The sequence below is a fragment of the Callorhinus ursinus genome, unplaced genomic scaffold (genome assembly GCF_003265705.2).
Source record: "Callorhinus ursinus isolate GAN/ISIS: 27379988/994484 unplaced genomic scaffold, GSC_fseal_2.0 scaffold6, whole genome shotgun sequence".
Lineage (NCBI taxonomy): Eukaryota > Metazoa > Chordata > Mammalia > Carnivora > Otariidae > Callorhinus > Callorhinus ursinus.
Genome location: NW_027397068.1, coordinates 71942665 through 71967138, shown reverse-complemented (window position 1 = coordinate 71967138; position 24474 = coordinate 71942665). Strand labels below are relative to the sequence as shown.

At 42.1% G+C, this 24474-nt stretch overlaps 1 long non-coding RNA gene across 1 annotated transcript in view; it reads right to left on the bottom strand.

Moving 5' to 3' along the window:
* The window catches only part of LOC112819376 (uncharacterized), a 228666-nt gene extending 205275 nt beyond the window's left edge, over positions 1-23391 (bottom strand). Inside the window, exons 1-2 of the long non-coding RNA XR_012378634.1 lie at positions 23234-23391; positions 19616-19676 (exon numbers count right to left, since the gene is read on the bottom strand). This is a non-coding gene — a long non-coding RNA (uncharacterized lncRNA). The remainder of the gene's footprint in view (positions 1-19615; positions 19677-23233) is intronic.
* Positions 23392-24474: the final 1083 nt, after the last annotated feature.

Sequence of the window (24474 nt, the reverse complement as noted above, 5' to 3'; positions counted from 1 at the left end):
GAATAGGTTCAAACGTGACTATCAACTTAATATAAATCGCTATGCCCAGAAGATGTGATATACAAACCGATTGGTAACTGTAAATCAAAAACCAGTAATAGGAGGCACCTGGGGGCTCAGCCAGTTGAGCATCTGAGTCATGATCTCAGGGTTGAATATCAAAGTCATTACATGCATCTTTTCTTACCACAGCGTTATGAAATTAGAAGCCAATCACAAAAAAAAAAAAAAAAGTCTGGAAAGAACAAAAATACATGAAGGTTAAATAATATGCTACTAAACAATGAATGGGTCAACCAAGAAATCAACAAAGAAATCAAAAAATACATGGAGATAAATGAAAGTGAAAACACAACAGTCCAAAAACTTTGGGAAACAGCAAAAGCTGTTCTAAGAGGAAATGTTATACCAATACAGGCCTACCTCAAAAAACAAGAAAAATCTCAAATAAACAACCAACTTTACAACTAAAGGAGCTAGAAAAAGAACAAACAAAACCCCAAAACCAGGAAGGAAATAATAAAGATTAGAGCAGAGATAAACAAAATGGGAACTAAAAAAACAATAGAAGATACCAATGAAACCAGAAGCTGATTATTTGAAAAAGCAACAAAATTGATAAAACTTTAGCCAAATTTGTTGACAGAGAGAGAGAGAGAGAGAGATGACCCAAACAAAATCAGAGGAGAAATAACCACCAATGCCACAGAAATACAAAATATAATAAGAGAATATTATGAAAAATTATATGCCAACAAATTGGACAACTTAGAAGAAATGGATAAATTTCTAGAAACATATAACCTTCCAAAATTGAATCAGGAAGAAATAGAAAATTTGAACAGACCAATTACCAGCAATGAAATTGAAATCAAAAAAACTACCAACAAACAAAAGTCCAGGGCCAGATGACTTCACAGGTGAATTGTACCGAACATTTAAAGAAGACTTAAGACCTATTCTTCTCAAACCATTCCAACAAATAAAAGAGGAAGGAAGTTTTCCAAGTTCATTCTATGAGGCCTGCATTACCCTGATACCAAAACCATATAAAGACACTACAAGGGTGGCTGAGTGGTTCAGTCATAAAGTGTTCAACTCTTCATCTCAGCCCAGGCCTTGATCTCAGGGCCATGAGTTCAAGCTCCCCATTGGGCTCCATGCCCAGCATGGAGCCTGCTTAAAAAAAAAAAAAAAAAAAAAAGAGACACTACAAAAAAAGAACTATAGGTCAATATCTCTAATAAACACAGATGCAAAAATCCTCAACAAAACATTAGCAAACTGGATCCACAATACATTTAAAAAACTCATCCAACCATGATTAAGTGGGATTTATGCACGGGATGTAAGGATGGTTCAATATTTGCAAATCAAAAGGATAAAAACCATATGATCGCTTCAATAGATGCAAAAAAAGCATTTGACAAAGTACATCCACTCATGATAAAAACCCTTGACAAAATAGGTTTAGAGTGAACATACCTCAACATAATAAAAGCCACATATGAAAACCCCACAACTAACATCATACTCAATGGTAAAAAACTGAACATTTTCCCCTTAAGATCAGGAATAAGACAAAGATGTCCATTCTCACCACTTTTATTCAATATAGTATTGGAAGTCCTAGGCATGGCAATCAGACAAGAAAAAGCAATAAAAGGCATCCAAACTGCTAAGGAATAAATAAAACTTTCACTATTCGCAGATGACATACTATATATAGAAAATTCTAAAGATTCCACCAAAAAACTACTAGAACTGATAAGCGAATTCAGTAAGGTCACAGGATACAAAATCAATGTACAGAAATCCTTTGCATTTCTATATACTACTAATGAAGCAACAGGAAAAGAACTTAAATTATATATAATTTAGCCATTAAAAAGAATGAGATTTTGCCGTTTGCAGCAACGTGCATGGAACTAGAGAGTATAATGCTAAGTGAAATAAGTCAGTCAGAGAAAGAGAAATACCATGATTTCACACATATATGGAGTTTAAGAACAAAGCAGATGAACAAAGGGAAAAAAGAGAGAGAGACAAACCAAGAAATAGACTCAACTCTAGAGAACAAACTGATGGTTACCAGAGGCGAAGTGCGTGGGGGGATGGGCAAAATAGGTGATGGGATTAAAGAGTACACTCACCCTGATGAGTACCGAGTAATGTACAGAATTGTTGAATCACTGTATTGTACACCTGAAACTAATATAATAATGTATGTTATCTATACTGGAATTAAAATTTAAAACTTATTAAAAAATTAAATTTAAAAAAATTAAATTTTTGAAAAGAAAAAAAATCTGAGTCCCCAAATATGTCCTAAATTTAATAACTGATTATAGCAAGGTTAAAGGGTACAAGGTTAATATATAAAAGTGAATTATTTTCTATATTCCAGCAATTAACAAGCAGAATTTGAAATTAAAAACATAATACCATTTACATTAGACCCCAAAATGAAATACTTAGGTAAAAATATAACAAAATATGTACAAGATCTATATGAGGGAAACCACAAAATCTGATGAATAAAATCAAAGAAGAACTAAATAAATGGTGACACATTCCATGTTGATGGGTAGGAAGCCTCAATATTGTTAAGATGTCCGTTCTTCCCAACTTGGTCTACAGATTTAATGCAATCCCAATCAAAATCCCAGCAAATTATTTTGTGGATATCAACAAACTGATTCTAAAGTGAATCATGAAAAGGGAAAAGACCCACAGGGCCAACACAATATTAAAAGATGAGAACAAAGTTGGCACTGCCCAACTTCAAGACTTGCTATAAAGCTACCGTAATCAAAATAATGTGGTATTGACAACAGAACAGACAATAGATCAGTGGAGCAGAATAAGGAACCCAGAAATAAACCCACATAAGTATAGTCAACTGATCCTGACAAAGACCAAGTGTAATATAATGGAGAAAAGATAGCCTTTTTAGCAAACGATACTGAAACAACTGGACACTCACATGAAAAAAGTGAATCTAGACACAGACGTTACACTCTTCAACTTAAAATGGATCAAGACCTAAATGTAAGATGCAAAACTATAAAATTGTCTTATAACATGAGAAAATCTAGTTGACCTTGTGTTTGGCGATGACTTTTTTTTTTTAAGATTTATTTGCGAGAGACAGATTGAGAGAACAAGTGGGGAGAGGGGCAGAGGGAGAAGCAGACTCCCCACAGAGAAGGGAGCCCGACACGGGGCTCAATCCCAAGACCCTGAAATCATAACCTGAACAGAAGGCAGATGCTTAACTGACTGAGCCCTCCAGGCACCCTGGAGATGACTTTTTAATACAACACCAAAGGCATAATCCATGTAAGAATTCATAAGCTGGACTTCATTAAAATTAATTATTTCTGCTCTGCAAAAGGCACTGTCAAGAGAATAAAAAAAAAAAGCCACAGGCTGGGAGAAAATCTTTGCAAAAAACATATCTGATAAAAGACTGTTATCCAAAATATACAAAGAACTTTTAAAACTCAATAAGAAAACAACCCTGATTTTTAAAGTAGGCCAAAGACCTGAACAGATACATTCCCAAAGAAGATATACAGACGGCAAATAAGCATATGGAAAGATGTTCCACATCATATGTCATCAGAGAAATGCTAATTAAAACAATGAGTTACCACGGCACACTTACTGGAATGGCCAAAATCCAGAACACTGACAATACCAAATGCTGACATGATATGGAGCAGCAGGAACTCTCTTTCATTGCTGGTGGGCATGCAAAATGGTGCAGCCACTTTGGAAAACAGTTTGATGGTTTCTTACAAAACTAAACATACTCTTAACATATGATCCAGCAATTGAACTCCTTGATATTTACCCAAAGGAGTTTAAAACTTAGGTTCACACAAAAACCTGAACATGGATGTGTATAGCAGCTTTATTAATGATTGCCAAACTGGAAGCAAACAAGATGTCCTTCAGTAGGTGAATAGATAAATAAACTGGTAGATTTAATTTTTATTGCAGTTTCCCATCTTATTTGGTATTGTTTATAAACAGTACTTAAAGCGCAAACATTGACTTAACAATGTCCTACTATTGGTCGTTAAGGAATTTTAGGTTCTAAATACGTATGATGTTAACTGCTTTCCAGGAAGATTGGACTAGCTTTTTACCTTCCCCTCAAGGCCAACGGAATTTGGATAAGTTATATTTTTGCCTTCTTGTGATAAATCATCTTTTATGCTAAACAACAGATAGGAACTTCCGCCTCCGGTAATGACAGAATAAGACCTGACTGCAGGACTGCCCCCAGAAAACAAGTGTACATCCTGGACATAATACAAAAAGCAAATCCCGCAATGAGGAGGAGAGGAGGGGAGCTGTACCAGGAAGGTTCCCTGTGTTCGTGGCTCCTATTTCAGAGCTCATTGTAGTCCACGCAGAGTACATGGTCTTGCAGGGGCCGCTAATTCAAAACAGCAGTCTCTTTGGCCAAAAAAGCCTGAAACTATGGAATCACGGCCACTGAAGAGAATGGAGGAATCTCGGAGGGGAAAAAGCAGGAGAGGGTTTCACAAAGTGCCCACCCACATGTCCTGAGTGACCCCTGAACCGCGCATGCGTGAATCAGACTCAGCAGCATATCTAGACAAAATATCCGAACTGAGACTGGAGCGGTCACCCAAAAAAATAGATTTTGCAATTCAAGCAGATCGTTGACTGGTGAAACAAAAGAAACAATGATCATGAGAGAAAAATAACAGAATCCAGAATTTCCACAATTTAATATCTATTATGTCCAGGCTATAATCAAAAACTACCCAATCATATGAAGAACCAAGAAAATGGAACACAGTCTCAAAAGAGAAGAAAATCAACAGTCTAATGCCAGGATGTTCCGGATATTGGGAGTAGTGGACAATGATCCTAAACATCTATTAGAACTCTCCTCAATGGGGACGCCTGGGTGGTCAGTTAAGCGTCTGCCTTCGGCTTAGGTCATAACCCAATCAAGCCCCACATCCGGCTCCCTGCTCAACAGGAAGCCTGCTTCTCCCTCTCCTGCTCCCCACTGCTTGTGCTCTCTCTCTCTCACCCTCTATCTCTCTCTCTCTCTCTCTCTCTCTCTGTGTCAAATAAGTAAATAAATATCTTTTAAAAAAAGAACTCTCCTCAATTAAGTCAATAAAATATGCTTTCAGTGAGTATAAAATAAATCTCAGGAGAGAAATAAAAATGATTAAAGAAAGAACCAGATGAGATTCTACAAATGAAAAATAATAATATCTGAGATTTAAAAATTATTGGATCGACTTAATAGACAAACGGAGATGACAGAGGAAAAAGTAAGCATCCTTGAAGAAAGATCAATAAAAATTGTTCAGTGTGAAGAACAGAGGAAAAGAAAGAAAAACATAAGATGGTAAATGAACACCAAGCAGCATAAACAGGAAAAATCTTTCACTAGGACACATCAATAGTCCAGCTGTTGAAGGCCAAAAATAAATAGCAAATCTTGAAAGCAGTAAGAGAAATAAACCACATTAGATCCTGGGGAGCAGTGATCTAATTAACAAATGAAATCTGCTCAGAAACTATCCAGGCCAGAAGAGTATGGACCAACATTTTTGAAGTGTGAAAATAGCAATCGACCTGGAATTCTACATCCTTCAAGAATGAAAATGAAACAAAGACAGTTTCAGATGAAAGAAGACTTAAGAATTCATCACCAAGAAACCTACATTACCAGAAATGCTAACGTTTCAGGCTGAAAGGAAATAATACCAGAGAGGAAGTTGGATCCTCGAAAATAATAAAAAGGATGAGAAAGAGTAAATATCTGGAGACACGCAAAAGATGGTTTTCTTCTCTCCACTTTTCCCCTTTTTAAATCCTTTTTTTTTTTTTAAGATTTTATTTATTTATTGGAGAGAGAGCAGGAGAGAGAGAGAGAGAGCACAAGCAGGGGAAGCAGCAGAGGGAGAGGGAGAACCAGTCTCCCCGCCGAGCAGGGAGCCTGATTCGGGACTCGATCCCAGGACCCTGGGATCATGACCTGAGCCAAAGGCAGACACTCAACCGACTGAGCCACTCAGGCGCCCCTCCTTTTAAATTCTTAAAAGTCATGGAGTTGTTTAAAGCAAAAATTATAAAAGTAATTTTGTTCTTGATCATCAAAAGTTAAATGTTTATTTACACAGCAAATGAGCATCTATGTGGACAACAGTACATACCTACTATGAGCCAGGCACCATGTCAAGCCTTTTCCATGCACCAATTTCATTTGCCACAGTAGTCCTGTAAGATAAGAATCCCCTTTTTCCGTGAGAGGAAACTGTGTGTGTGAGAACACAGGTGACATGCATAGCAGAGCCGGTACCTGATTCCATTTCTGTCTGATCCTCAAGCCTGAGCTCTCAACTACTTATACCCTCCTGCCTCTGGAAGAACCAATCTATCTGGTCCAGAAGATTTGAGACACACCTGGAAATTGCCTTATGAAGAGCCAGGAAAGAGATACAGAGAAGAGCCTGCAGTGTTAGCAGGAGGAGAGACTGGAGAGAAGCAGGGAAAACCTCAGTGAAGAAACGGGTTTTTAATAGGCCTTGAACAGTGGTTAGGGTTTCTACTGGCATTCAAGTAGGAATAAGCAAATAGTTTTGGGGAGGGAGTATGGAGTTAGCAACCCTATTAAACTTACACTAATATTTCATGCTGGAAACAGGTGTAAAATTGGTTTAGAAAAGTAAAGTGGAGCCAGACTAGGAAACCAGGATACAAGGTAAGGTATATACATATATATATGGGCACGTGTACATATTGGCATGTGTGTGCACATGCATGCATGTGTGTATCATATTAGAAGCCCTTTTCCAAACCCTAGACGCCTCATTCCTTATAACCCCGTCCCCTTTCCTTCACATCCTCTTCTGGATGCACGCACCCTCCCACTCCCATCTCCTGCCGGCTCCTCAATCCATAGAAATCTGGACTTTGTCTTCATCACCCCCTGAAATTGGTCATACTGAAGTCTCCAGTGAGCCCTCAAGTTTCAAATCCAGAGCGCTTATCTCCCTGACTTCCACAGACATGAAAGGTCCCCACGCGGCAGATGAAGAAGGCCAGGTGAGACTTGCACCTGTAACGGATTGCCTTATAGGAGAGGAGCCCTGAGCTTGGAGGATGCAAGTCTTTCCCTTTCTTCACTCCAGAGGGAGACGCTATCTTTTTCTTCAAAAGTTGTTCAAGTTTCTTCAGGTTGTTTGCTGTCAAACATCCCTGAAAAGATAGTCTAAAACAAAGGGCAGTCAGTGCCTTGCTCTCAAGATCTGCAGAAACTCAAGAGACTCGTGGAGAATGGTTTCTCAGCAGGTTCCATTTTACTATCCCACTGGTCTCAAATTCAACGCAGAGTTAAACCAATTTCATCGTCATCTTTCGAATCAGTGCCTCTCTGACTTCACTATATTGGGTTAATGGTACTACCAGGGACTTCCTTACTTCTATACATCAGTACAGGCTAAAAGCTGAAAAAAAATACTTACAAAATAAATCCAAAAATCTCAATGGCTTAAACACAATAAAACTTTATATTACTCCTATGCAAAACCCAGTTCAGATGTTCCTAGGAAAGTGACTCTCCTAAGCAGCTCCCTCCCGAAAAATAAAGTATGCAGTCTCGGGCGCCTGGGTGGCTCAGTTGGTTAAGCGTCTGCCTTCGGCTCAGGTCATGATCCTGGAGTCCCGGGATCGAGTCCCGCATCGGGCTCCCTGCTCAGCGGGGAGTCTGCTTCTCCCTCTGACCTTCCCCCCTCTCATGTGCTTTCTCTCTCATTCTCTCTGTCTCTCAAATAAATAAAATAAAATCTTTAAAAAAAAAAAATAAAGTATGCAGTCTCCTTCTGTCTTATGGCTCTTCCATTTTGTGGCTTCAGAGCCTCTTTGGCATAATCCCATGAGCATTCAACCCAACGTGGTCCCCTCTCTTATCGTCTTCTTCTGGAGCCTTGTGACTGCCTGCTTCATCCCACATCCCTCACTTCGGCTGCAGCAATCCATCAGAACTGCTATCTGATTGTGCCACTTTCCCCCTGAAAATCCTTCATTGTCTTACCATTATGTGCACAGTAAAAAGTCCAAAGTCCTTGCTAGAACATAAAGGCTCTCTTTGATCTGGTCCCTTCCTGTCTTTCCAGCCTCATTGCCCATCACCCTCCCACATGTACCCTCTGTTCTTACCAAACTGAATGACTAAGTTTCCTGAGTTTCAGTTGCTCTGCTTTACTTCCCTACTTTTGCACCTGTTATTTCTCTTGCCCATAGTCATCTCTTCCACCATCCACCCCCCCCACACACACACACATGCCATTTGCCTACTTAGCAAGCTTCTCATCCTTAAATACTCAGTGTGAGCGTCCCTTCCTTGGGGCTCCAGCATTCTGGCAGTGCACAGAGCACACCTGAAGAACACTTGAGGGAGGAAGACCTCAAGACAGGAGTAGCAACCTGCAGAGCTTCCCATCCCATACCACCGTGGGAGGGCTCACAGGGACTAAACTGGCATTCGCCTCTAAGAGAAGAAGCTCAGCCCTGCATTACTTCGTGCATATGAGCAGCTGCCAATAGTGTAAGTGCCAGGTCCTCCCCTGGCACAATCAGAGTCTGGGGCCCACGCCCCAATCTGCCCCTCAGCATTCTATCAGGACCGACTGTCCTGCCTCACACATCCCCCTGTAGCCAGTTTCTGTGGAGCAGGGTCCAGACTCCAGTGGTCCTGTTCCACAGGAGGCCAGCTCCATCTCTGGAAGGCCAGTCTTCCAGGATGAGTCCTGGACCAGTTGACCCTTACCTCTTAGTTCACCTTCCTAAATTCAAAGGGCACCTCATCCCATCAGTATTTTACCACCATTTCAACCACAAGGACTAAGAGTCCAGCCTTGACATCACTCTCAAGAGGCATTGCAGAACGGACCAGTGGCCATCAGATCCAGACCCAGTCAAGGAAAAAGGTCACAGGGTCAGAGCTGGCTAACTGGGAGCAACTGCCCAGAGGTGTTCACTGGGATATCATAAACAACCATCCTTTCTCTACCTCACCCCCAGTGTTGATCCATATGCAACACGACGACGTGCTGGCCAGCAGGCAGACATACCCTAAGCTGACCATTCTCCCCAGCCACGGGCGCGGGGATGCCATGAGACCATGGTCAGCAGCATTGCTCCCACGCATTCCCCTCCTTGGCTCCAGGGCCGGAAGTCCATCACCGGCAGTTGGTCTCACCTCCGTGTTAGCCCCTGGCACGTGGTGTTAGCTCCATTAATGAGCCTGTTTCTACCATTAGTCTTGGTCTGTGAGGATTTTGCATTTGCATTCCCCGTATGCACGCAACAGGCATCAGCAAACGTCCACTGCATGAATAAATGGAGACCGGAGTGCCCAGAAGAAGCCAGCACTGGCTTAAAGGTGAACCGAGCTACTACATCAGACTCCCTTGCTTCACTGTTTTCCACTGACCCTTAATTTGCAAGGACCCATGCTTAAAATTCACTTCAACTCATAGGTCATGTTTTTAATGAACACTGGTTGCCCGAATGACCACACCTTGTTCACTTTTGTCCTACAACTAGGAATGTTTTTTGTGTATACCTGTTTTTCATGCCTCTCCCAATGGCTTTGGTTTTTCCTGAGTTTCTAATATTCAGTCCTGTGTTTTTATAAGATGAATCAATGAGATACATTATTTCAGATGCTATTACTAATATCGCCTAAAAAAAATTCCTTTCAAAAGTAAGTTTATAGGGCGCCTGAGTGGCTCAGTCGGTTAAGTGACTGCCTTCAGCTCAGGTCATGATCCTGGAGTCCCAGGATCGAATCCCGCATCGTGCTCCCTGCTCAACGGAGAGTCCGCTTCTCCCTCTGACCCTCCCTTTCTCATACTTTCTCTCTCTCACACTCTCTCTCTCAAATAAATGAATAAAGTCTTAAAAAAAAAAAAGTAAGTTTATCAATTCAGTTAACCAGTGCTTTATTTCTCTTAGTTACCTTGTTGGATAAAACTAAGTTATTCGGAGCTTTATAGGCAAACTTATAAAATGCCACTCTTGGTTTAGTTTCTGTGCTCTCTGTGATAGAGTCATGCAACAGGAGGGCAAACAGGACTCTGTTCTCAGAGGTTATGCTCAGATCCAAAGGCCAAGAAGAACACAGTAGGCTGGGGCTGCTTCTCTGGGCAGAAAGGCGTCTACGTGCGGGCCCAGGAGAGGCTGCTGGGCTTTGCCCTCTGAGGCTGTTAGGGACTCAAGTCTCCTGTGAGGGCCTGTTTGGACTTAACTGGTGTGCTGTGCAGGGCTGAGGCAGGAAAGAGGCTTACTGTATTCCTCAGAGTTGGAGTTAATGCTACTGAAGGGTTTATCGCAAACTTGAAAGAAGTATCACCAAACAATAAAGAATGTATTTATACACCACAAGCCCCTGTAACAAGAGCATTCAGAGCCGTTGGGACATTCTAGGGCAGGACCTACCACTTCCCATGTTCCCACCAGCCCCATTGACCCACAGCCTGGTGCCCTGGGGCATCTCACAAGCCGGAGGGCCAGCCATGGCTGAGCCATGGTATACCAGGCGGCCGCAGTGGCAAGCACCCAGCACAACTGACCCTTGAACAATGTGGGGACTAGGGGGGCCAACGCCCCAATCAAAAATCATGTATAACCTCATTTTTTTTAAAGATTTTATTTATTTAGGAGAGAGAGAGCAAGAGGGAGCACGAGCAGGGGCAGGGGGGGGACAGAGCAGGAAGAGGGAGAAGCAGGCTCCCCACTGAGCACAAAGCCCAACTTGGGACTCGATCCCAGGACCCTGAGATCATGACCTGAGCTGAAGGCAGATGCTTAACCAACTGAGCCTCTCTCTCTCTCTAAAATAAATAAATAAATCTTAAAAAAAAAAAAAAAAAGAGGGGTGCCTGGGTGGCTCAGTTGGTTAAGCAACAGCCTTCAGCTCAGGTCATGATCCTGGAGTCCCAGGATCGAGTCCCGCATCAGGCTCCCTGCTCAGCAGGGATTCTACTTCTCCCTCTGACCCTCCTCCCGCTCTCTATCATTCTCTCTCTTCTCAATAAATAAATAAAAATCTTTATAATATAAATAAATAAATAAATAAGAGTGACCAGAAAAGCCATAGTATCTGCCCAAGATTTCATCCAAGAAACAAGGAGAAACAGATCCACAGAGTGGGCTTAACAAGCCAGTGGGGAAGCATAAACTTGTGTTCTTCCTGCCTCCTGTCCAGGCTAGCTTGCTCCATAATCTGGTTACAGGGTGGAGGGTGGATATGTATTCATTAAATGCTCTGCAGACAATACCACCCTGTCTAGTTGCTTTTGTTTCATTTCACAACTGTTTATCTTTCTCTGAACATAAAACAAAGGAAATGCAAACATACCTGTGTATAGAACATTGAGTTTCTAAACACACATACCACCCAGGTGCCATCTTGCTGCAGTAAATTGTAGTGTCTAGGCAGCCAACAAGGTCCCTGAATTGTGAGTGAAAACCCACTATAATCGATAGAAAATACAAGGTATCAACTTCACATCTTTTATCCTGATTCCTTTTAGGAAAAGTCCTTAGAGGTTTAAAAGCTTCCTAAAATGACAGGAATCCACAGCATTTTGCACAATGCTGAATTGAATCAATTTAGTTGAGAGTTCTCACTATTTAGCTTCAAAGAGCTGTATCTAGTTATCTTGTTTTTAAAAATCTATCAGAAAATGAGAATGGAGTTTTTACATATGTAAATAGAAATATAAAACTAGTAAACTAGTAAAACTAAAAAGGCTTTCCCATAAAGCTTAAGCCCCTTGACAGCTGAACCAAGATAATCACATTAAAGGCATTCTTGAGTTCAGAGGAGATACAGGGCAGGCCAGCACCGGGCCAGCTCCAATGGTATCACCGCGAGAACTCAGCATCCGTGTGCTGACGGGTCATCAAACAAGGTTATGGCTCCAGCCTAGCATTAGCCTGCTACTCTTGAACATGTTTAACTTCAGACACTGAAGTAATAAAAAGTAGGGGTTTATTTCCACGAGGTCTACAAATGAGGCAATATTATTTAGTAGACTAGCTCAGCCTGATGGGTCATCTGAGACCATCGTGGCACATAGTGTGTGTCTGGTGAATGTTCATTTTTAATGCGAGAACAATACTAAGCACTCCTGCCTTGGCGCCTCGTGGCACAGTCTGTTAGGCGGTTACATGTCTGACTCTTGGTTTCAGATCAGGTCGTAATCTTGGGGTTGTGGGATCGAGCCCCGCATCGGGCTCCCTGTTCAGAGGGGAGCCTGCTTCTCCCTCTCCCTCTGCCTGCAGCTCCCCCTGCTTGTGCTCTCTCACACTCTCTCTCTCTCTCTCTCTCTCCCTGTCAAATAAATAAATAAAATCTTTAAAAAAAAAAAAAAGATTCCTTTAGGCAGCCAGCCTTTCAACTTACTTTAAAATTAAACTTACAAAAATCAAACTTCATATAGACTCTAGATAGATGTAAACTTCATCTAAGAAAACCATACCTCAATTTTTCACATTTTTGGACCAAAAAATAATATTCAGTGATAACAGAATATTCAAAGAATATCAGATTCTCTAAAATGACTATCAAAACCTGACTAGCTGGTTTCTGAAAAGAGTTGTCAGCAGTTTTTCTATGGTTTAGTTAACACAGTGCTACATTTCCTCATTTGGGGGCATAGTCGTCTATGAGAATCTGACTACCACACATCCCCCACAGGAAAGAGTGCTACCAAGTGGTCGGTGGTTCCCAAACACGTCTACGCTCTAACCCCCGGGACCTGTAAAGATGGCAGCTTTCCCACAAAAGGGACTTTGTAGATGTGATTAAAGTAAGGATCTTGGGCACCTGGGTGGCTCAGTTGGTTAAGCGACTGCCTTCGGCTCAGGTCATGATCCAGGAGTCCCTGGATCGAGTCCCACATCGGGCTCCCTGCTCGGCGGAGAGTCGGCTTCTCCCTCTGACCCTCCCCCCTCTCATGTGCTCTCTCTCTCTCTCTCTCTCTCTCTCATTCTCTCTGTCTCAAATAAATTAAAAAAAAAATTAAAGTAAGGATCTTGAGGTGAGGAGGGTATCTGAGATTATCCAGGTGGGTGCAATGTAATCACAAGGGCCTTATAAGAGGGGAACAGGAGGGCGGGAGTCCGAGAAGGCCATGCGACAATGGAAACAGAGGTTGTAGTGATATACGGCCACAAGCCAAGGAATGTGGGCAGCCTCTAGAAGCTGGAAAAAGCAAGGAAATATATTCTCCTCTAGAACCTCCAGAAGGAACCAGCTCTGCTGACACCTTGATGTTAGCCAGTGGAAACTAGTTGTTGGCTTCTGACCTCCAGCATGGTAAGACAATGGCCGTGTGCTGCTCCAGAGTCACTAAGCAGACTAATAGACTTGAGTAACATTTTTAGAGGAAGAGAGACCTTTAAAGTCAGATGAGTAAATTGTCAAGATTTCTAAAACTTCAGGCATTATTTGCACAGACTCTCAAAAACAAAAACAAATAACAAGAAACAAACCTATTCTCTGGAGTACACTAATCATTGACATGTCGACTGCCATGTTGCTATTGATGGCATGGCGCTTGCCACCGTCAAGTCTCCTACAGGAGACTCTGTACACGTGTGGCCTTAGAAATCCCTGGGTGTTCGCATTTGTTTTATTTTCCGTGTTCAGATTCGTATGATACCTTTTCTTCTTCCAAGTTCAAGTATTATGCAAGCACTTGACCCATTATAACAGAAAACATGGGTCAATGATTGCTCCCGGCACTGCCCTAAGCCATCAGCACAGCCTTGCACACAGTGGGCACTTAATAAATGCTGTTCAATAAATGAGCAGTGTGAGGCGCAGCCCCTGGAAGGCGGAGGGCCCTATGGAAGGGGAAGGTCCATCGGTTCTCTCATTCCCCTTCCTGCATTTGCCCACTGAGGGCCTCAATGAGAGCATCTGTTTGAAGTCTCCCCAGAATGTCTGAGTACCGTGGATGACAGCATCATGCTGTCTCGGGTCTACTTCTCACAGTCAGAGGTGGATATAGAAGATGGTGTCAAAAATCCTCCGCCACTTTCACCTGTGACCCTCCTGCAAATGCCCACTTCTTACGACAATACAAATGTCAGCTGCCTCGTGCCTCTTGAACATCCTGCAAGGAGTCTTTCTTGCAGGGCTTAGACGGGCGGTGCCGTGGGGCTCCAGCCACAGCAGCAAACGTGAATCCCGGCTGCCGCAATCACGGACATCCGCAATAGACACAGCAGTGCCAAACGCCCAGAGACCCATAAAGTCAAGAGCGTGTGAGGCTGTGTCAAGTGTGGAGAGTGATAGAGCTAAGCTCTCCGCGCTCCATGTGCAGCCTCCCAGTGGCCCAGAGTCAGTGAGCACTGTCAGTATCCCCCTCGGTACGTGGGGGACTCAGACCGCTGAGGTTAAGTCATGTGCCCCAAGGTCAGGGACACAGGATTCACACCCAGCAGGCTGGCTCCAGAGGCTCCCTCCCCGCACTGCCCCCCTATTGAGCTGGGCAGTGACAATCAGCTAAGTGAATTAGGGAACAGGAAGCTTACCTCCAGAAATTATGTTTATGAGCGAATTTTCAAGAGACCTGACGCTGCATTAAGAAAAAAGTTGGGTTTCCAAGATTAACCCTGGTGCTATTTTTCTGATCATATGTAGACCAGAATTAGACCATATTAGACCATATTAGACCCTACAGAACCTCAGAAAGTTTGTATCACTTTAAAATAGTGACTGCATTCACATACTTCAGTATTTCATTAACTATAGAGCTAGTTAAATATAAATAAATTTGGATAACAGTTTACAAGACACTGGAATATTTTATATAGTCTTCCCAGAATGTCAAGAGAATGGTTTGGTTCCTTTTCTTTCTCTCTCCCTCTTTTTTTCTTAGTGGTATCCAATAAGTTGCTATGCTTGGATTTTTCCCACAGATATTTATAAACAAAGAAGCCCCTGATTCCAAGGAAAATTTATCATTTAAAATTTTTCTTGGGGCACCTGGGTGGCTCAGTCAGTTAAGCGACTGCCTTCGGCTCAGGTCATGATCTCAGGGTCCTGGGATCGAGCCCCACATCGGGCTTCCTGCTCAGTGGGAGGCCTGCTTCTCCCTCTGCCTGCCGCTCCCCCTGCTTGTGCTCTCTTACTTGCACTCTCTCTCTCTCTCGCAAATAAATGAGTAAAATCTTTAAATAAAATAAAATTTTCTTAAAATTCAGGTTCCCAGGATACCTTGGTGGCTCGGTCAGTTAAGCGTCCAACTCTTGGTTTCAGCTCAGGTCATGATCTCAGGGTCGTGGGATCCAGCTCTGCACTCAGAGGGGAGTCTACTTGGATTCTCTCTCCTTCTCCCTCTGCCCCCACACATGAATAAATAAATCTTTTTCAAAAATATAAATAATAAATAAATGGAGGAGGATAGCAGCTTAAAAAAATCAGGTTCCCCCCCAAAAAAAAAAAAATCAGGTTCCCATTTTTCAATTAATATAAGTAAAATATCCATGAAATGACTCATCTACTCCTGATCATCTAAAAATAAAACCAAAACAAACAACCAAACAAAAAACTCGTTTCCTCTATTTAGAAAAAAAAATTAATGGCAAATAAAAGATATCTCTGGCACCTTAAGAAGAAACTATCCAAAGGACTCATAAATGCACAAATTCGGTATTTCTAATACTTTTCACTTCTTGTGTACCTGCTAAATTATTCCTAACAACATCACAAATAAGTGAAATATGTTTATATGGCATACCTAGTATAAATTATAAAATAAATAATTTTAGAAGATCTAGAGATTACAGTGTTCTAAATACTTCAATATCATTCATGTGTAGGAGTGCCTGGCTGGCTCAGTCAGTAAAGCATGAGACTCTTGATCTTGGGGTTCTAGGTTCGAGCCCCAAGTTGGGTTTAGATATTACTTAAAAAGAAAATCTTTAAAAAATGTATCTTTCATGGGTAAAATATTGGCCATTACTTACTAATCTTCATATAAGTCTCTGCATTTCTATCAGGGGCGTGTGCCGGCTAACGTATCTCCACTGGACTCCTTCAGCTGAGCTGTTCTTTCTGTATCTGATAAGTGGGTCCCATGGAAAATCATGCCATTTGGTCCATGTTCTAGATTTCTTCAATGAGATCACTGTCTTATGTTAATATGATTTTTTACATATCGTGTATATCTTCACAGGAGACCTACTTTATCCAAGATCATTCTTCATCCTTTGCATCCAGAAGATGTTGACCACGGGCACCTGGGTGGCTCAGATGGTTAAGTGTCTGCCTTCGGCTCAGGTCATGATCCCAGCGTCCTGGGATCGAGTCCCGCATCGGGCTCCCTGCTCCCTGGGAGCCTGCTTCTCCCTCTGCCTCTCTCTCTCTCTGTCTTTCATGAATAAATAAATAAAATCTTAAAAAAAAAAAAAAGAAGAAGCTTTCGACCACAACATTTTGAATCATCTATTTCTTTTTGGGTGGGGGAAGAAGGGTCAAACAAAAGCATGAAGACTTCTGTTTTGTGCTTGATTTCTCCATTCACTCTATAGATTATTCACCAAACCTTTTCCTTAATACTGTTGTTTTCATTTGTGAGTCAGAAAAAAACATAAACCGCTACCTACTCTTTCCAAAATAAAGAAAGCACAACATAAAAAGATAGCACTCAATAAGAAAAGGCTTAAGATCTTGCCATCACACCAATGGCATCTTGTGAGGAGAGCGGTTGAGGTGGCATCTGCTGTGCATTTGAAGGAAGAGCCCAGAGCATCCATCTAGCCCATCCATGCCGTGCAGAGAAAACACCATTTGGTCTTTATACTTTGTCATGTATTTCTTCCATGAATATTTATTTAGTACCTATCATGTATCAGGCTCTGTTTTTGCGGCTAGGAACACGATGGTGAACAAACACATGAAGTTGCTGCCCCGACTTTTGTATCTCGGGGAAACAAAATAAATAAAACCCAGCCCTCCTCAGTTAGCAAACACCACCAGCCACAGTATGATCATGACGAGATACACCTAAAAATACCTTTTCAAACAGCACTTGTTTCAGTGAACACGTGCTGTGATTCATCTAGTCTGGGGTGGGGTGGGGCGGGGCCTGAGGATCATATTTTTAAAAGCTCCTCAAGGGGCGCCCGGTGGCTCATTCGGTTGAGCGTCTGCCCTTGGCTCAGGTCCCGATCCCGGGGTCCTGGGATTGAGCCCAGTATCCGGCTCCCTGCTCAGTGGGGAGTCTGCTTCTCCCTCTGCCCCTACCCCTGCTCCTGCTCTCTCTCACAAATAAATGAATAAAATATTTTTTAAAAATTTAAAAATAAAGCACACGTGTGGCTCATGTAGTTTAAAAATAAATAATAAATAAAAGCTCCTCAAGGTAGTGGAATGTGCAGACATGCAGTTGGAAAGCTGAAAACCGCTGAGCGTTGTTCCTTCTCTGGGATCTTTCACAAATGGTGGTTTCTTTATTCTCTTTTGACCCAGAATATACTTCCCAATGTTACAGAAATTAAAATTCCTACACTGGAATTGGACCCAGCGAATTAGGAACTGCCGGTAGACTTTAGCAATCCTTACCAATCTCTCAACCCCCAAGTACGGAGGGTATGGGCCCTATATACAATCCTGGGGAGAATAGGGTTACAGCTAACCCCATCAGCCTTCTCCAGCTGTCTGCTACAGAAAGTGCTCACAAGCATGAATGAGAATTTGCGCCCATTGGGGGGAAATGCCAAAAATGTGTCTTCTTTATAATTAAAAGGACTATAACCAATTTATACCTTACTTACTTTGGTAATGGTAAAAACAATTTTCTAAAATTATATAAAGATAACTATCCATTTTTATTCAAAAATTTAGGACATATCTAGATTTTAAGAACACAGTCATGGATTTATTGGCTTTGGCCAATATTACAATGGTAAACTAGTATTATATAATAAAAATCAATGAAGTATTAAAGCTTCAAGTTTAAATAAGAGTTATCTGTTTTAATCAGTTTTTAGAGTGATAAATACATATAGACATACATACACATACACATACATTTATATATTATTCCTACAATGCCTTTTATGTCTCATACTTGCTTTGGTTGAAAGTAATTTTGACAAGAGGAGGTTTATGAGCTTCCAACTTGATAACACACTATTAGTTGTAACGAATCTGACAGGGGAGAAAAGCCTCACAGTGTGTGTATGGTATGGCCTGAGCAATCCTGACATTTACCTTATTGACTGATAACCTCATATCATGTTGTTTTAAAACTATTTCCTAAGTACCAAGGCATACTCAATGCAGAATACAGCACTTTTATTTTTTTAATATTGTATTTATTTATTTGAGAAAGAGAGAGAGCATAAGCAGGGGGAGGGGCAGAGGGAGAAGCAGACTCCCCGCTGAGCAGGGAGCCTGAGAGGGGCTGGAGGGGCTCAAGGGGCTCGATCCCAGGACCCCCGGATCCCGACCTGACCCAAAGGAAGACGCTTAGCCGACTGAGCCCCCCAGGCACCCAGAAGATAGCACTTTTAAAACTAGAATCCCTCCTTACACTTCAAGAGCTTCCAAATCAAGCAAAACTAAGTATTTTCAATTGCAGTCTGGGAGAACAAAGGGAAGGATAGAAGTCTTGATAAAAACCATTTATGCCCCTATAATCTGTTTAGAATTTGTCAGAGACCACTAATAAATTCCTTTTCTCCGTGCATTCATTCCTTTATTCCTTCTGCAAACATTTATCTGGCTCCTGGGACTTCAAGACACAAGGAGGAACAAGAAAGTGTCCGCGCCTCAGCCGAGCTCACACTAGTGCCACGCAGAGTGGTCCCTCAAACTTCAGTTTGTTTTCCTGCAGAACGAACCGGGGTGTGTCCAAACGCCACCCACACCACGATATCTGGCATTGAGAACCGAATTAACAATGGTAGAGAGTTTTGGTTTCATAGTAATCTTAAAGGAAGCAAAAAGTGGAAAGACTTTTTTGTAAAATTCAAATTACACTGTTTAAATATCCAAAACTAGCATTAACAACTGCACTTAAGAAGGAGAAATTAGTTCTTTGAAGCACGGTGCTGTTTAGCATCTAAGCAGGTCTGGGAATGCGTTCTTCACGGTGTTTAAAACTATCGTGGATGTTGACTGCATTACCCCCAAACCTGATCCTCCCCAGAGCCCGCGGTGAGGGGGTGTTGGTTTCACCCATATTCCTTCAGCCTCGGTTAATTCACTGACCGAGGATTCGATGTCAAGAGACAGGATACCCCACCTGCCAAACTATTCTGATACTAACTGCAGACCGCACCAGGCACTCCCCAGGACCCTTGGGTCAGCGCATTGCCTCTTTCAGACCAACGAGGCTGCATCAGCTCAGCCCCGCAGGATCTGGAAACAGGGCAATTAGCCTGCCGCTCTCTGGAAGCCACTCAACCCTGAACCCCCTTTGCAGAGCCTCTGAGATTCTGGGAAAGAGCCTCACACAATTCATTCAGCTGAATTCAATTGCATCGACAGTGCAAGGGTAACAAAAGAACCGGTATAAGTTACCTGCTTCGTCTCAGAGAACACGGACAGAGGACCCAGATGTTAGCCGCAGGGTTCCAGGGCCCTGAAATGTGGAGAACGCAAATAACTGAGCTCTCTGCTGGAATCTAAACCCTTGGGACCAAAGATTCTGAAATTATGCAATCATGCTCTGATAAATACTTGAGTCCCTACCGATTTAAAAATAACAGAATCAATTTTACTGACTTACCTACAAGACGGTCTAATCTATACTTTTCTAGCAATTTTGGAAATGCACCACTTGAAAAAATATTTTTGAGTTCCTGTTACTGTTGTTGGTACTGAATAAAAATAGTCAGTAGATTTTGGTAAAGAAAGCTCTTGGTCTAGCATTCTTCACTGAAACCAAAGTAACTTGCAAAAATACAAATGAGGCTTTCAGTCCGTTCTTAGGGCTTGAGGTTGAACACTCCCCGCCTTCTGTCCTTCCCCTGTGATTAGTGGCAACACACATTCTTCAGGGATGCCGTAAGGACAGTGTGGGAGGACTCTGAGTGCTTAATTGGAAATCTCATTTGGTCATTCGCAATTGTTAGTGCAAAATGGTATCGACCATAATCCGCTATCACATATGAAGGCACACTAACAAGAGGATTACATACATTCCATGATCACTTTCTCCATTGTGTGACCAATTACAAGCAACTATTTTAAACAGGGATTTCCCTGGAAAATCCAACAGTTTTACTACCCATACGAATTAAACATGTATGCATTTTACACTGCAGAGGCACTGTCCTTCTAAAGGAACACACAAAACTATTTTCCATCTCTCCTGACTTACAATTAATTTAATGCTGCTAAAACTGTAGAAGAAAAAATACTCTCATCTGATAACAAAGTCATTGTGGCTTTTCTGCTTTTGAGAAAAGTAGAATGGTCCACACTTGTGAAATCTAACTCCAGCATGCAGACAAAACCACCGATTTCAATACATTCATCACCTCGGTGGCAGCAGTCCAGTAAGATGAGCTTGCTACCCCTGAAAAAGATTTCGCTTGAATTTTAAGTTTTGGAAGCTCGGTTTTCATGTAAATACCGGTTTTCATTGTTTTGTACGCACCGTCCCTTTCCTCACTGCCCTTGTCATATACGGTGAATTTCCCAAGCAGTCGAAGCAACTGAGGCGAGGTCAATAATTATTTTAAAAATGGTGGTCAAGTTTCCACTTCTGGCAAGACTGAGTTGTTTTTGCAACCCTCCTACTAAGAGCAAATAGGAAACCCAGACAGAATATAACAAAAACGGGTTCGAAGGTATCAGAGCACTCCCCAGGCGCTGAGTGTCTTCAAAGCTAAGATATGAGGGGCGCTTGAGTGGCTCAGTCGTTAAGCATCTGCCTTTGGCTCAGGTCATGGTCCCAGGGTCCTGGGATCGAGCCCCACGTCGGGCTCCCTGCTCCGCGGGAAGCCTGCTTCTCCCTCTCCCACTCCCCCTGCTTGTGTTCCCTCTCTCGCTGTGTCTCTCTCTGTCAAATAAATAAAATCTTAAAAAAAAAAAAAAAAGCTAAGATATGAAAGCAGTGGGAAGCCAAGAGAAGTAAGCCCAACACCTGGGGCCGCTTCTACCCTCGAGGCAAGAGTCCCTTCAGAAAGCGAAAGCAGGGACTGACAGGTGAAGAAGCCAAGCAGGGCTTTTGACCACTTCAGGGGCTTAAGAAATATCACTTGCTCTTCTGAGTCTCCCGCCCAGGGGAAGGGCCCCTGTAAGCACTCTGGGTTTTTGGTGGGGAACCCCAACTGCCAGATCCTTAGAAGAAGGATAAACCAAAAATAGACAAGCTCTAAAAAGACTGGAGCCCAGCCATGAGTCCCCACAATCTCTGACAAAGTCAGGGTCCTTCCTAGACCCTCGGCAAGAGCGAATCTTCTCTAGAGGGACGATAACGTCATGCAGAGTCTCCACTTATCACTAAAAACTTTATACGTGACATCTGGCACTCGTTCAAAAATAACCAGGGCATAGGTGAATTCGGGCAAGTTCCTTAACCACATGATCGAAACAGACATCACTAAAAATGGGCCTCCCTACTGGTGCCCTGGGAAGGACATGACGGTCGTCAGTTAGTGAGGCAGCATTTCTGCCAAATGAGCAGAACATGGCTCCAATCAAACAATCAAACCCGGATAGAGAGACCTTCGATGGAACAACGAACCTGGCCTTGTCAAAACCGTCGACGTTACAAAAACAAAGCATGGCCGAGGGAATGCTTCATCTTAAAAAAAATTAAAGGCACAGGACAGCTAAATGCAAGAGGAGACTCCGGGTGGGTTCAGGATAAGGAAAAAAAATAGAAAAGCTGCAACAAAGGACATAATGGGGCAACTGGTGAAATTCAAATATAGATTGCATTTTAGATAAAAGTATAATGTCAGTATTACAGGTTTTCAACTTGATCCTTGTGTTGTTGTTAGGTAGGAGAATGGCTTTGGTCATAAGACACATGCTGAAGTAATTGGCGGGGAGGGTATGATGCCAGCAAAATATTCTCAAATATCCAAACACTGTGGGTGTAACACAAGCAATACAAACGACAATGTGGTGAGGGAGAGAGAGAGAAAAGTGGTAAAATGTTAACAGCAAAATTAGGTGAAGCTTTTATTCTCTGTGTTATTCTTGCAACTTCCCTGCAGACTTGGAATCTGTCGACATAAAAATTTAAAAGTGTATAAGCAGAGTACAAATTAAATAACACTTTAAAATAACTCACAGATCAAAGAATAAATCACAGCGGAGCTTAGAAAATATCTCGAGCTGAATTAAAATGAAACTACAACATATCAAAATCTGAACACTCTACGGAAAGGTTATGGAAACATTTATAGCTTTCAAGGCTTATAATAGAAAAATAAAGGCCTAAAATCAATGATCTGAACTTCAACCTTAAGAAAATAGAAAAAAAGGAACAAATTCAAATCAAAGCAACAGAAACGAAATAATAAAGATCAGGGCTGTAATTAATGAAGAAGAAAAAAAAACAACAGAAGAGAAAAAAGGGAGGAGTCAGTGAAATCAAAAGTTGATTCTTTGGAAAAAAATAAAGTTAATAGATTATTTTTTAAAGATTTTTATTTATTTATTTATTTGAGAGAGAGAGAGCACAAATGGGGTGGGAGGGTAGGGGTAGAGGGAGGGAGAAGCAGGCTCCCCGCTGAGCAGGGAGACCGATGTGGGGCTCGATCCCAGGACCCCGGGATCATGACCTGAGCCGAAGGCAGACACTTAAACAACTGAGCCTCCCAGGCGCCCCAAAACTGATAGATCTTTAGCTAGATTGGTGAAGAATTAAACAAGACACAACAGGAAAAAAAGGGGGGCATCACTAAACAGATAATCAAAGAAGGATATTAATGAACAACGTAAAAGTATAATAGGGAAATGTTATGAAAAGTTTATGTCAACGAATTTAAGAAATTAGACGGGATGAACAAATTCCTTGAAAGATACACCTTACCAAATTCAAGAAGAAATTTTAAAATCTGAAGAGACCTCTATCAAGTAAAGAATCTGGCATTCCAGAAATAGCAAGGCAGTGAGACTGAAATGGCAGTGAGCCGGAAGAATAGGAAGAGAGGAGGTTGAAGCCGTAACAGGACTTACTCATGTTCAGCCTGGAGGGTTGTTTGCAGGATTCCATTGGCTTTCCTCTGGGTGAAATGCAGAGTTATTGCAAGATTTTGAGAATAGGAATGATTAACTTATTTCAATGGCATGTAGCATTACCAACTCCTTAATAAAGAGGATTGCCCAGAGGACACAATTCCTACCAGGTGTCAAGGCAGAAAAGAATGAGAACAATCCGCAGGAGTTGAGAGTTTCCTTCAACGAGCCCCTTTTCCTGTCGTAGGAGCTTGCGTGGGGGCATGTGCTGGGGGCAGAGAGTAGGCATCTCCAACATGTTGGAGGATGTTGCCACTATGGGATCCTGGGCCCCCTCCTCCATCCCCGCTTTTCTGACTGGTCCATAAGAAGACAAGTGATCCAAGGCAGGCACATCACCCACTGTCACATAAGCTGGAATTTGAAGAGACAGAAAGAAGCAGAGCCTGGCCACTGCTAGTATCTGTTATATGAACGGCAGTGCACTAAGAGAGGCCTCCGCTTGTCCAGGTCTCCAGAGCCTCCCCTGGTCCCACCCTTTTCAAAGTACAGTTGTTCAGATTCCCTGAAATCCCCTGGCCTCCTTCCAATGAATTCCCTTTCACTAAAAGCAATGACAGAGTTGGTTTCTGATACTGGAAACCCAAACAAGCTCAGCAATTACAAGTAGATTACTCCAAAGCTTAAAAACATGAAATGCCATGAATGCAGAAATTACTGGGGGTGAGTGACATCTTGGATGGTTGTCATAATTGTTTAAAAAGTCACTTAATGATCATCTCTCTCCCTCCTGCCATTATCTTCTCAAACAGAAAGGATTTTTCTAACCCCCTTTGGAGAGTTGAAGGAGTACCCCAAACCTAGCTCGAACGTATTCTCCTACACCGGTCATGCTTTGTTTGCGTACTGACACAATCTGATTATATGTTTTTATTTTATTTATTTATTTATTTATTTATTTATTTATTTATTTTTTAGAGAGAGAGTGTGAAGGGTGGGGGTGGGAAGGGACAGAGAGGGAGGGAGAGAGAGAGAATCTTAAGCAGACTCTGTGCTCAGTAAGGATCAGCCCAATGTGGGGCTCCATCTCATGACCCTGAGATTGTGACCTGAGCAGAAATCAAGAGTCGGACAATTAACCAACTGAGCCACCCAGGTGCTCCTATTCCATTTTTAAAGGAATTGGTTTTTAGTAACGATAGTTTGACTCCTACAGTTTCACATAAATAACAGCGGGAAGA